Here is a 13,369-nt window from a genome sequence, read left to right as displayed (position 1 = left end):
TGTTCTCTTCCATCCTAGTCTTCCACTTTTAAAAACAATTGTCAGAAGAGAGAAGGTTAGAGTTGAAGGAAATTAATCAATTTCTAGAGTGAGCCTGGGAGCATCCTTTTGCGTATTCCCCCTACACACACCTTTAGCTCTGAGATGGTGAGCAGGCAACAAATTCAAAGTCGCTCAAAGTCTCGAACTCTCAGTCTAGTAAAGTGTTCGGGGCGCTGAGTCATCTCAAATTCTTAGGGTAGCATGGGTGCCATACCAAGGGAGTTCCAAGTGCAGACTTTTCTTCAAGGTTATCTCTTTTTGTATAACAAACTACTGTAAAATTTAGTAGCTTGAAACAACCACCATTTTATTAGATTTCACTATTTTGTTGGTTGGAAGTTTGGCAGTTCTCAGTCGGGTGATTCTTCTGCCCTACCTGGGGTTGCCTGGGATTGCTCAGGGTATATAGCTGTGGCTAGTCTGATCTAGAGGGTCCAAGGTGGCTTTTCTCACATTCCTGTGGTCTTAGCAGGAATGGCTGTGGCTGGAAGGTTGGCTTGGCTGTCCTCTCTCCACATAATCCCAGGGCCTTTGCACATGGTTTCTCTGGCAGGCCAGCCAGACATGTTCTGTGGCTACTCAGGGTTCCAAAAGAGCAAGGAGGAATCTGCCTGTTCTCTTAAAGGCTAGCCCAGAACTAGCAAAGCTTTCCTTTCACTGTTCTCGGATGGCTAATTTTATGTATCCTGTCAACCAGCTCATGAGATGCCCAAATATTTGATTAAACAGTATTTTGGGGTATGTTTGTGAGGGTGTTTCTGCATGAGATTAGCATTTGTATCAGTAGACTGAGTAAAACAGATCATCCTTCCTAATGTGGGCATCATCAAATCCACTGAAGGCCTCAGTAGATCAAAAAGGCAGAAGGGAGAATCTGCTCTCTCTGCCTAACTGCTTCAGCGGGGACACTGGTGTCCCTCTGCTCTTGGATTGAGTCTTACATCAGTGCTCCTGGTCCTCAGGTCTTTGGATTCAGACTGGAACTTATACCACTGGCTTTCCTAGGTCTCCAGCTTACAGATGACAGATGTTGAGACTTTTCAGCCTCCATAATCATGTAAGTCAATTCCTTATAATAAATCTCCTCTCTCTCTCCACACACACACACACACACACACACACACACGTATATATTCTGTTTCTCTGAGAACTCTGACTAATACAACTGTGCCAACTCAGCATCAGGGGAGGGGAAACGGAACCCACCCATCTATGGAAGGAAGATAGAAGAATTTTTAGCCATCTTCAACCCACCACAGAGGCTTATAGGTTGCATGCTAGTGCACACATAACTGGAATTGCCCTCTGCTGGGAATCAGAAAAATGAATCTATGATTCTATGTGCTGAGAGATACCTGGCATGGAAACACCTAAGTCCACTGAATCAACACTGCGTCTATCCTGATGGAATGAAGCAGAGACTTGTGTGCTGTTAAACACCACACTAATATCTACAGAAGGTTCTGGCTCTAATAGCCAAAATTAAGAATTTCAAAAGGGCAATCCCTAGTATTAGGTTGTTGGATGATCTTCATTCTGATCTCTGAGCTGTTTCCTCTTGTTGGCAGTGATAGAGAGAAACACTGGATCTTTATCCTGAAACATTCTCCAGTGTGACCTCGACTGCATTCCACCCTACACTGCTAAACTCAACCCCATTTTTTGGATAAAACTAATAGACATAAGAAGTCCCAATTATAGAGTGCCTGGTGCACTACAGTTTATCTCCAGTCCTCCAAGTAACTGTGCATGTGCCATGTGCTATCCCCATTTTGTAGGTGAGGTAACAGCAGCTCAGAAAGGTTATGGAACCAGTTTGAGGTTATGTAGAAAGTTGCTCATTTGCTGTTTAAACCAAGGCCTGCTTGGCTCCAAAGCTCCCCTACCCAACATGATTTTTGGAAAATCAGAGCACCTTATAAAACATCCATCATGTACTGCCTGAGAAAGCACAGAGCCAATGAGGCAGGACTGAGCAGCCAGCAGAAATTCCGCAGCTCAGTACTGTGCTCAGCCACCACCCCGCTGAGCCTATTGCTGGGCTACCAACATGTTTCATTCCAGCCACACCCCCCTTGGAGAAATCTTGATACACACAAAAGCATCAAGAGGCAGAGTGATTTGTCCTTTTTCAGAAATGTTTTCTTTTTATAAAATATCTCTCTGTTAACTTCCTTTGAACAGAGAGCCCTATTAGGGTTATTTAAGGAATAATTCAATATGCCAAGAACCGAGAAAAAGAAATCATCATGATATTATTCCCCCTCACAATACCTATATGGGTTAGTCTAGCCTTGGAAAAGCTAGTATTGAAAGGAAATGGGAAAGTCGCTGGTAAGGCTGGGAAAGTCTCCAGGCTCCAATATAATCTGACCCGAAGTGAAGGCGAATAAAGGGAGAGTGGGTGGAAGTGTCCTAGATGGCCATCCTCAAGCCAAAACTGGCCATCAGATGAGTCTGTATCTTCTAGAAATGGGCTTCTCCCAGAATCCCTGAGATTCCATCCCTGCATGGGAGCAGCCTGGGAAAAGTGTGGCCCTCACAACAAGGCAGCGATGGATTTCAGAGTGTGGCACTTGGGCCCTTGGTCAGTGAGCTTCCTCATAACTGGATGCATATAAGGTTCATTCTCATGGCTGCCACACTAACATTGTACTGAGCATACATAAGATGCTTCATAAATGTATGTGGGAACATGGTCTCCAAAGCAGTCTTCTAATACTCTGTGCACATCCTGCTTCTGTGCTTTCACTCAAATTTTTCTCTGCTTTGCTTGTTCTTCTCTTATAGCTACATTTAGGAGCCAGCTCAGATCTTGCTTCCAAAAAGCCTTCTCCAATCCTCACTTCCAGAATCATTCTTACATCTTCTTCTTGGTACCCATAGCACTATTTCTGTACTTTTATCATTGGATCTAATATAGACTAATGCACTAGAATTATTCATTTGCATATAAGAGGTTCTGGAGACTTGGGGTAATGTCTTATTCACTTTTTGTGCCCCCCACCCCCACAGTTTAACATAGGGCTTTGTACATATTAAGTGCTTAATAATTGGTTGTTGAATTTGTTGAGATTCTTGCAATAGGATGTACCTGAATGTATCTTCAGGAAGAAGTGGTGGTACAGTTCTGTCCAGAATCTCTTACTAGAACCTCAAATAGTATGTCTCAAAATGAACCACTTATCTGCTCCCCAAATCTACTTCATGCCCACTATGTCAGTGCACGGTTCTCATGCTCCAGGGCCTAAGCCAGACAACCTCAGTCTCCTCCTAGGCTGCTGCCCTGGGTCACATCCAGTCTTACAGGTGCTACTTTGGAAGGGTCTCTGATCTTCTCTCCATCCTGGAGGCCTCCATCCTTTCTCACCTAGAAGGCTATCCTGTTTCTACTGCCCTCCCCACTTGGAAGCCTCTCTATAGTCCCTTGAGTCATGGCTGGGACTAGGATGTGGAGTGGAGTGCTAAAGGCATGAAGTTTAAGGAGATACTACTCTCAGGATCTTGCAAGTGCTGAGAGTGGAACTCTTCTTAAATTTTGCTCCGTAGGTGCCTCATTCCCCTCACTCTAGTCTCAGGCTTGCCCAGAGTCCAACTGTGACAATGACTTTCCTTACTGAAAGTCCTTCTAGCAATCTTCATTACAGTGGGTCCCAACCATGGCTGTGCATTGCCTGCAGACTTTGGTGAAAATACACTCTTTGATCCCACCCCAGATCGAATCAGACTGGATGTAGATACGGCTCAGGAATCTGCACAGCCAGGTTTGGGAACCACTGGCTCTTGGTATAGTACCAAGTCCAAACTCTTGGAATAACATTTACAGTTCCTCCCAACCTGGCACCTGCCTGTTTCTGGCTTCATTTTCAGTTGGTTTCCTCTAGGCAGGCACCCCATAGGCAAGTCACACCAAACTTCTCATTGGACCCCCAGGTATGTCCTGCATCTTGTGTCTCTGTGCCTTTCGTGGGGTTGCTCCCTCCACTCAGCATGCTCCTCTTACCCTTGCCTATTCCCCTAGGCAAAATTCTACTCATTCTTCAGGATCTACTTCAAATGCCATCTTCACTTCTGGCCTTTAATAGAATGATTTCTCCAACACTGTTGTCGTATATTTTGTATATAACATCATCAGCAGTGTGTGTCACATTGTGTCACATTGGTCCCATGAGGGCCCCCATCCCTGTCCAGGTTCTGGGGTCAGGAACTGCTTATTTATGTTGGATCTGCAGTGCCTCGCATCTTGCCTGGAGCATAGTTGAGTACTAGTTAAATAAGTACTAACTGGTTAAGTTTAACTTTCCACAGCACCTAACAATGCTTTGAACATAAGTCTTTAAAAATATTTGTTGAATGAATAAGTGAACAAAGAAATGAATATGGGCCAGAGTTTACTATCGCCATTTACTCACTTCCAGGGAACTAGTGTGTTCCCTGGAACTAGTTACTAGTTTCAGTAACACATGGTAGAGCTCAAATGTCAGTGTGTATAAATAAGAGTTATCTGGGGTATTATTAAAAATGCAGACTCCTGGCCACACTCCCAGAGATGCTGAATTAGTAGGTCTGGGTGGGGCCTTGGAATTTACATTTGTAACAAGCATCTTGGGTAATTCTGAGATAGGTGATTGGTCCACAGGTCACATTTTGGAAACACTGCAGGGAGCATTTGGTCTTCAGCAGGTGGTGTTCACTCAAAGTTCAACCCTTAACATTATAGATATTCTGGAGTCTTGTCAGGAGGATGTGGTAACAACAGCAGGTCTAATCTGGCATCTGATGGGCCTTTCGCCTCTGGGAAGGCCATTCTTGGGACCGTCTTTGGATCCTGCCATGGCAGGAATAATATCAGGCCCTGTAAGTTTGGTTGCAAAGACTCTGGTTTCTGGCCTGTGGCTGCTCTCCCCTGCTCTGACACACATCTCAGTTTGGAAACCCTGGTTCTCAATGCTGGCCAGGCCTGAGTGTTTCCCTGGCTTGCTCCTATTCTCCAGACACCACTTCTGCAGTTGCTTCCACAGCCTGCTTCCTCCAGCCTCACCTCCCAAGAGTGGTTCAGGTGGGCCTGGTGGAAGGAGGCCAGGAAGCCAATCCCATAGCTCTAAGTCCCGGTCTGATCTCTGCCGCCAACCACCCACCAGACCTACCACAATCACATAAAGTCAGCAGGCACTTACTGAGCACCTGCTATACACAAAGAACAGGCTGCAGAACCCCCAGGGCCCCAGAATTCAGGTGTAAAATCCCTTGCAGTTCCAGGTGCTCCAAACTGAGCAAAGACAACCAAATAAAGCCTACTTCATTTTAACTTTCCCTTGAGGATCAGGGACATAAACGCCCTTTCAGAACAAAACAGTCAACTAGAATGTCATTATTTGGAAATGGTAAGTCCATGTCCCCTCTGCAAGATCCCTTGAGGGAATTAATGATTAGCTCTCATCTTCCCTTCTCTCCCTGACATTCCTCCAGGTCCTGTGTGGAGATGGGAGAAGCAGTCGACTGGCCAGAGAGAGGCATTTCTGGGTATCTGGAGCCTACAAGCAGAACTTTGTGTTCTGGGAAAACCTCAGCCAAGGAAGCAGCACTTGGAAACTCAGAAGAGGTCAGGACACTCGGGGGTGGGAGGAGAGAAGGCCTGTAGACCCCACATTTCACCAGCCCATGTTTAGGTCATCTAACTGAGCGTACTAACTTAGCACCCTCTCTTCAAGTTCAAGGGGGAAGAAGAGCAACAGGTACAAACATGAATAAGGCTTCAAGTAAGAACAAGAGGTCAGCTGACTTCTGAAAGACATGTGGCTCATGCCAGATCTCCTTAGCTCGACACTCTGTGCCCACACACCAGCTAACCCCAAGTCTCACTAGTCCTGGTACTTGTACTTCCCACACCAGCAGGCATGACCTCCACCCTGTAGTTTTTATCCCGTGACTGCAGTTCTTATCATAACATCCTTGGCCTTTTTGAATCACTTTTCTTTTCTCAACTTAGTTTCAGTCCATCTCCTCCAGGAAGTCCTTCTTGTTCTATTAGCTGACAGTAGGCACACACTTGGCTGAGCTCCATTCTGATGCACCAGCTTCCTAGCATTCCCACCCCTAAAGAATCCTTTTGGTATATTCCTCAAGAGCCATGTTTAGAAGGATTTAAGTCTACTGATCACACTTATTTTGTAGGTATTCATTTACTATTTACTTAACTGCGGTAAACCAATGAATCACATATTTCCCCATTTTTACTAAAAGATGATCCAATCTCAAAGAGAGTCCATCTTCCCGGCTTGATTATCTTTGTAGTACTCTTGGTGCCAAAATCACCTCTCAACTCTCCTTACTTTTTGTCTTCATTATTAAGTGTTAGGAAAGCATTTTAATTATATACTACACTATTATTTGATATAATATCAAAACAGTTGTTCCTTTATTCTCTAATAAAAAAGAACAAATGAATGATTTTCAAAAAATTTTTATCAAAATTGACTCAAAAAGATTTTTCAAAACTCAAACCATGGAATAAATTGATAATGTTATCAAAGACTGCCCCTGCCCAGATCATTTAACAAGTTGATTAGTTTAAACCTTTAAGGCAGAAATGCTTCTGATGCCATTAAACTCATTCAGCAATGAGTTAACGGAAAAGGGAAAGAAGTTCCTTTTTTTTATGAAGCCAATATATCATTGGTACCAAAACCTCATAGAGATCCCATGCATATACTGCACACCTCATTCAAACATTGCCCCACAACACTGTCCACACTACACACACCACACATACCCCTATACTACCACACACACTGTATAAATATGAACATACCACATATACACACTACACACTATTCACACATACACATGTATCACACTACACAAGTACAAACATGCACTATTCACACATGAATCACCCACACGCTACCCATACCACATCACATCTATTCACACCATACCCACACCATACTCACACCACACAAATCACACACACACACACACACACAAACTATGCTAAGGTGCTCTTACTTTTAACTGTGAGGCAAAAATCTTAATCAAAATATTAACAAAGAGAATCCAGAAGTCCATTAAAAGAATACACTGTGATAGACTGGAGCTCATTTCAAGGGGGATTCAATTTTAGAAAATCTATTAGTGTAATTCACCCTATTAATAGTCAAGGAGAAAAGTCATGATTACATTCAAAGATACAGAAGAGGAATGTAATAAAACTGAACATTCATTTAGAGTAAAACAGTAACAATAATAAAAGCTAACATTTATTCTGCCCTTATTATGTACTGGGCACCATCTGATGTGCTTTGTGTGTGTTTTGTCATTGAGCCCTCACCATTACCCAGTGATGAAGGTTCACCAGGCTCATTCTACAGATAACCAGACTAAATCTTAGCAAGTTTAAGGATCTTGCCTCAGGTCACATAGCTAGAGCAGGAACTGTATATAGCTGGGAAGTGACATATTCCTAACCACCGTGTGAAAATAGGAATACAGGAATACTTTCATAATCCAATAGATATATGAATTCCAAATCATAATTCAATATCATGAATAACAGGAAAACAATGGAAACATTTCCACTAAAATCAGGAATAAAATAAGTGTGTCTACTACCAATGCTATTACTTAATATTTTTCTGGAAGAGCTAGCAAATGCAATTACGAAAGAGAGCCAATAAAAATTGTAAATGCCATAAGAAAAGAGGCAAAATTCTACTTACTGTAGATGATATGACAATTCACCTGAAACCACAAGAAAACAACAAAAAGCCACTAGAAACAATGTGAGAATTCAGGAAGCTAGTCAGTAACATATTTAATTATTTTTTAAAAAATCAATAACTTTCCTGCATGCAGAAGCAACCAGGTAGAAAACTTAATGTAAGAAAACATTTTATTCACAAAAGCAATGAAAAAATGAAATACTTAAGAATAAGTTGACAAAATTATATATACTGTATTATACAAAGAGAAAGGTATATATAACATTGAGAGATACGAAAGAAGACTTCAATCCATGAAGAAACAGTTCTACCTTTGAGAGGAAAACAAAAGAATACACAGTGTAAATTTCATCTATAATATAAAGTCAATGTCATTCCATCAAAATACAAAAAGATTTGTAGAAGAATTTGATGAAATTTAAACTTAATCTAAAGGAATAAAGTTATAATAGTCAGAAAATTTATGAAAATTAAAGGAGGGAAATAAGCCCTACCAGATATTCAGATATATTATAAAGTTATAGTAACTATAATACTGTGGTTCCTACTTAATAAGAGACTGGCAGGACAATGGAACAGAATAGGATGGCCCACGAACAGACCCCCAAACATGCAGCAATTTACACATAATGCAGTAAGTGATATAGGTATCATTTCCAATCTATGTGGAAAATAGATCAACAAATAGTATTGATAGCCACTTAGAAAAATAATAATTCTAGATGCTCATTTCACTCCTTATACTAAAATACATGTCAAAGGGATTATAAAAAATGTACAAATGAAGCTATAACTGTATTAGAAGAAAATATGAGTGTATATTTTTATAATCTTGGAGTGGATAAGGCCTTTCTTTCTTTTTTTTTTTTTTCTTTTTATTTTGAAATCCCAGTCTATCCCTTCCCACCCTCTACCCCGCCCCCCCCCCCCACCCCGGTAACCACAAGTCTGTATTCTCTGGCCTTTCTTTTTTTAAATTTTTATTTATTGAAGTGTAGTCAATTTACAATGTTAGTTTCAGGTGTAAAGTAAAGTGATTCAGTTATGTATATACATATATATACACATATATTTTCAGATGATTTTCCATTATAGCTTATTACAAGAAACTGGATATAGCTCCCTGTATATATAGCTATATAGCAGGTCCTTATTATCTATTTTATATATAGTAGTGTGTATCTGTTAATCCCAAACTCCCAATTTATCCCTCCCCTCTTTGATAAGGCCTTTCTAAACATGAAAATTCCTAGATTATAAAAAGGGGAAAGTAACTACATAAAATAATAAGCTTCTGTGGTCAAAAGCTACAAACTTCCAGTTATAAGATAAGTAAGTCCTGGGGATGTAATACATTACAGCATGGTGACCATAGTTAACAGTGTATTATATTCTGGAAGTTGGGAAGAAAATAGATCTTAAAACTTCTCATCACAAGAAAAAAATTGTAATTACGTGTGGTGATGGATGTTAACTAACTTATTGCAGTAACTGTTTCACAATACATATATATAAGAGATCATTATGTTACACCTAAAACTAATACAATGTATATGTCAATTATTATTCCATTTTTAAAAAGCTACTGTTCAAAGACATAAGTAAAGAACAAGTTGGAGGGAAAGTACAACATATATAACAAGCAAAGAATTTATTGATTCCTCTAATAAGCAAAAAACACTCATCAATAAGAAAAAGATGAACAATGGAATAGAAAAATGGACAAAAGGGTGGCAAACTACAGGAAAAAATGCAACTAATCAGTAAAGCAAGAGAAAATTTTCTCATTTCACTAATAATTAGAGAAATGCAAAATAAAATAATAAATTATAAGTTTTTACTTACACATTAGGAAATAATTAAAAATTGGTAATATCCAGGGTGGGTGAGAAGTGTATGTCACTTTCATACATTATTGGTGACAATCTATATTGGCATAATGTTTTTGAAAGAAGCTTTGGCAACATCTACTAAAATTTTGAAAGCTCTTAGCATGTTATGGCTTAAATTGTGTCATGCCCACCCCCCCCAACAAAAAAGAGGTGGATAAAGCTCAGTGGTAGAGCAAATGCAAGAAAATAGCTACATGAAGATAGAGTCAAACAGGGAGGTTGCCATGTGACGTTGAAGGCAAAGATTGGGGTTATGCAGCTGTAAGGCAGAGAACACCAATGATTGACAGCAAACCACCAGAAGCTGGGAAGAACAAGAATGGGCTCCCCTACAGACTTCAGAGGGAGCATGGTCCTGACATCTTGACTTTGGATTTCTAACCTTCAGAACCGTGAGACGATATGTTTCTGTTGTTTTAAGCCACCCAGTTTGTGATCTTTGTTACAGCAGTTCTAGGAAATTAACACAATGACAGATTTCACATCTAAGAATTTATCCTACCCAAATACTCAATTATACATAATCAAAGATGTCCATTTCAGTGTTGACTGCAATGTTGAAAAGCTGGATGCTATCCAAATATCTATCAGTAGAGAGCTGTTTAAATAAATTATGATGCTTCCTTAATGGAATACGAAGCTGTGGTTAAATGCAATACAGTAACTAAAAATGTATGAATTCATGGACATTCAAGATTAATCGGTAAGTTGAAAGATCAAGTGGTAAGGCACAAGCAGTGTATGATACTAAATTTACTTTTTAAAAACAGTCTTAGTAACCCACTAGTATGTGGACAGAAAAAAACACTGATGTATTTTTCACAAGTAGTCTTTTCATGGTGGTGAAGATTCAATATGAGGAACTTTCATTTTCCACACTGGATATATCTATATGATTTAAAGATTTTAAAATTGGCATGTATGGCTTTTGTCTTCAGAAAAATCATTTTATTATAAATTCTGTGAGGAAGATTCATATCTTAGCATTCTTCTGAGTTCTCAAATCAACTTCCTTGGAGCAGCTACAATAGTCTCTCACCTTTCCAGAACTCAGCTGACAATCTCCCCATGTAGAAATTGCTATACAGTTGACCCAAATGAAGAAATTTGGTAGGACTCAATAAAGTCCAATTTGCTGTCCCTTACGTCCTCTGTCAGAGCCTTTTAACCTTCTCTTGACACCTTCGTTACTCTAATTTCTAGAATATAGCAGTTTAAAACAGGGGTAAGGGACTGCTAGTGGTTAAGTACACTGACAATAGAGAGGGAGGTTTTCAGAAAAACTATAAAAAGTCATTACAAGGACTTACACGTACATAAATCTGGGTCATTTAATATACGAATCGACCATCTTACATGTCTCAGCAACCTCTGAGGTCATCTTTCTGTTGTATTTCTATTACAACAGATTATAATTTTTGTGACTCAGTCAAGAAAATGTTAAATTAGGTTCCTTGTTTAAGAACTCAGGGAAGAATATGATATATTTGGTGCAGAGTTCCAATTGAACTGATTAAAGTTAAAAGTGTGAGGCTTAAAGAAGCAAATACTCAGATATTTGGGAAATTTCAAGTGTCCAGAGAGACTCATTATCCAAGGTTTCTGGATAATCAAAAATTTCCTCTCTTTTCTTTTCTTCTTAGAGCATTTGATCAAGGCCACCCACAGCTTAGAGGTTTTAGATGTCTCCAGTTGGACCATTTCTCACTAGCAGAGTAAACAGGGAGGAGACCGACTGGGAGGACGAGGTGCTAGGTGTGGCTTCACTTGGGGCCCCTTCCCTGAGATAATGAGCACTGGGGAGGTTGCAGGGGACAGTGCTCGCACTGGGAATTCTCCACCCCACTCTCAGACTAGCTAAGCCCAAAACTGATGAGTTCGGCTTTGAAATAAATAATGTTTATTAAGCCTAATTTGCATGAAGCACAAAAACAATTATGCAAATTGTCAAAAGAAATAAACTTTGCTATAAGTGTTTCTGAACTTCAGAAATGGCTCTTCATTCTGCTTAGCTTTCTGAATTCTGTTTTCTAGTCACCTAGGCTGCTTTAACTACCTCCCTCCAGGGAGGACAGACAAAGAAAGAGCACTGTTTATAAGAATATTTCCTTATCAGAATGTATGCAAAGATAGGGCCAGGGTAGCATAGGTATAATCACTGTAATTAGACCAAAATATATGTGCTACCTTCCCCATAACTTCCGTGCTCTAGAACTACAGCTAAGATTTTAAGTCAAGCTGAAATTCAGTGTGTAATTCACTTTTCGTTTCTTCTCTCTCATCTCTTTTTAAAAAGCTGGTATCCAGCATTAAAGACAATGTGGTCCATATCCTTATAACTAAAATATAGCTTCATTTCTGTTCATGGAAATATGTAGTCAATTAACCATAATGTGGTCCAGACTTCCTTTGATATACTAAAATAAAAACATTCCAAGTTATTTACTTGAGAAGAGCTGTTCTAAGCACGCCCAGTAGCTGCTGTTTTTAATAATGCTGCTTTTAATGGGTGTGGGGCACTCTGGGAGGAGGGAGAATGTTCTCAAATATTATCACTGGACTTTTAGAGTAAAAAACATGAGAGCTTATATTTAAATTTAGATAGAACTATCACTGAATAGTACTCTCTCAAACATATTTAACAATTTCTGTACTCCTTTCTCTTTTCAGGCAAGGGCAGAGAAGCAGGTGGGGGCGATCCCTTACAGAGATGCCTTACCCTGGAAATTCTCCCCAGAGGAGCAGAGAAGAGAGCTGTCTGCCTTTTACGTAGCATTTCTGAGGAGTAGTTCCCAAATGCTTATTCTTGGACATGGCAGGTCCAGATGTTCAATAATCTCCTGGAGAATATCAATTACAAAAACCAAGCAAAACAAAACCTCTGGTTCTACCCTAATTTGGAGGGAATAAGGGTAGGATGTAACAGAGGTATAGGTGGTAACCACTGATTTGGAAAGTGAGACCTTTCATTTGTAATTAGATGTTTGGGCTCTTTAGCATTTCTCTAATGTGTGACTTCAAGCAAATCAATCAACTTCTCTGTGCCACACACTGACCATGTATAAGGTGACAATGATATCAGTAAGTTCTACCTCAAAAGGATTAATGAGAATCAAGTGAGATTAGGTATGCAAAAGTACTTATTAATCTGTCAAGTATTTTGCAATTTTGGCTAGATTTAGATATTTAAATCCTAGTAGATTTGTGCTAAGTGATTTGGGAGATAAAAAGAACCACCATATGATTTGGGAGGAATTTTCAATCTAATTGGAGAGACAAGGTACAAATGAAATGGCATAAAAACTGCATCTAATAGCATATTAAGCCACTAAAAAGCATGTTTAGTGTGTACTGTGGGCTCTGTGCTAGGGTAGATCATACTGGTGACTGAGAAGTGTAATATACAACATAGATATTTTTCCGAAAGGGCTCCCAGTTTTGATGAAGAGAAAAATTTTATCTATAACAGCAAATAATACAAAGACAATATAATCAATAATTTCTAAATTTATGGTCCTGCCTATAAATTGTTACTGTAAGAAGCTCTGGAGAAAGAATAGTAGGAACTGCTGTAGTCCATAAGGAGATGGAACTGCAGCTAGGCTGGGAGTTAGAACAGAAAAGAGAAAAGAGGGAGGTTAGGAGAACAGTAAAGCTTAAGCACAGAGGCAGGAACGAACATGAGGTAATGAGCACCAACAAGGAGACCATCCT

General features: G+C 39.7%; 1 long non-coding RNA gene across 1 annotated transcript in view; it reads left to right on the top strand.

Moving 5' to 3' along the window:
- LOC140685875 (uncharacterized) overlaps positions 1 to 5,631 on the top strand; it is a 64,909-nt gene extending 59,278 nt beyond the window's left edge. The window contains exon 4 of the long non-coding RNA XR_012059316.1: positions 5,512 to 5,631. This is a non-coding gene — a long non-coding RNA (uncharacterized lncRNA). The remainder of the gene's footprint in view (positions 1 to 5,511) is intronic.
- Positions 5,632 to 13,369: the final 7,738 nt, after the last annotated feature.

The sequence above is a fragment of the Vicugna pacos genome, chromosome 15 (genome assembly GCF_048564905.1).
Source record: "Vicugna pacos chromosome 15, VicPac4, whole genome shotgun sequence".
Classification (NCBI taxonomy): Eukaryota; Metazoa; Chordata; class Mammalia; order Artiodactyla; family Camelidae; genus Vicugna; species Vicugna pacos.
Note: the sequence above shows the minus strand (reverse complement) of the source record. Positions and strands in the feature narration are given on the sequence as shown.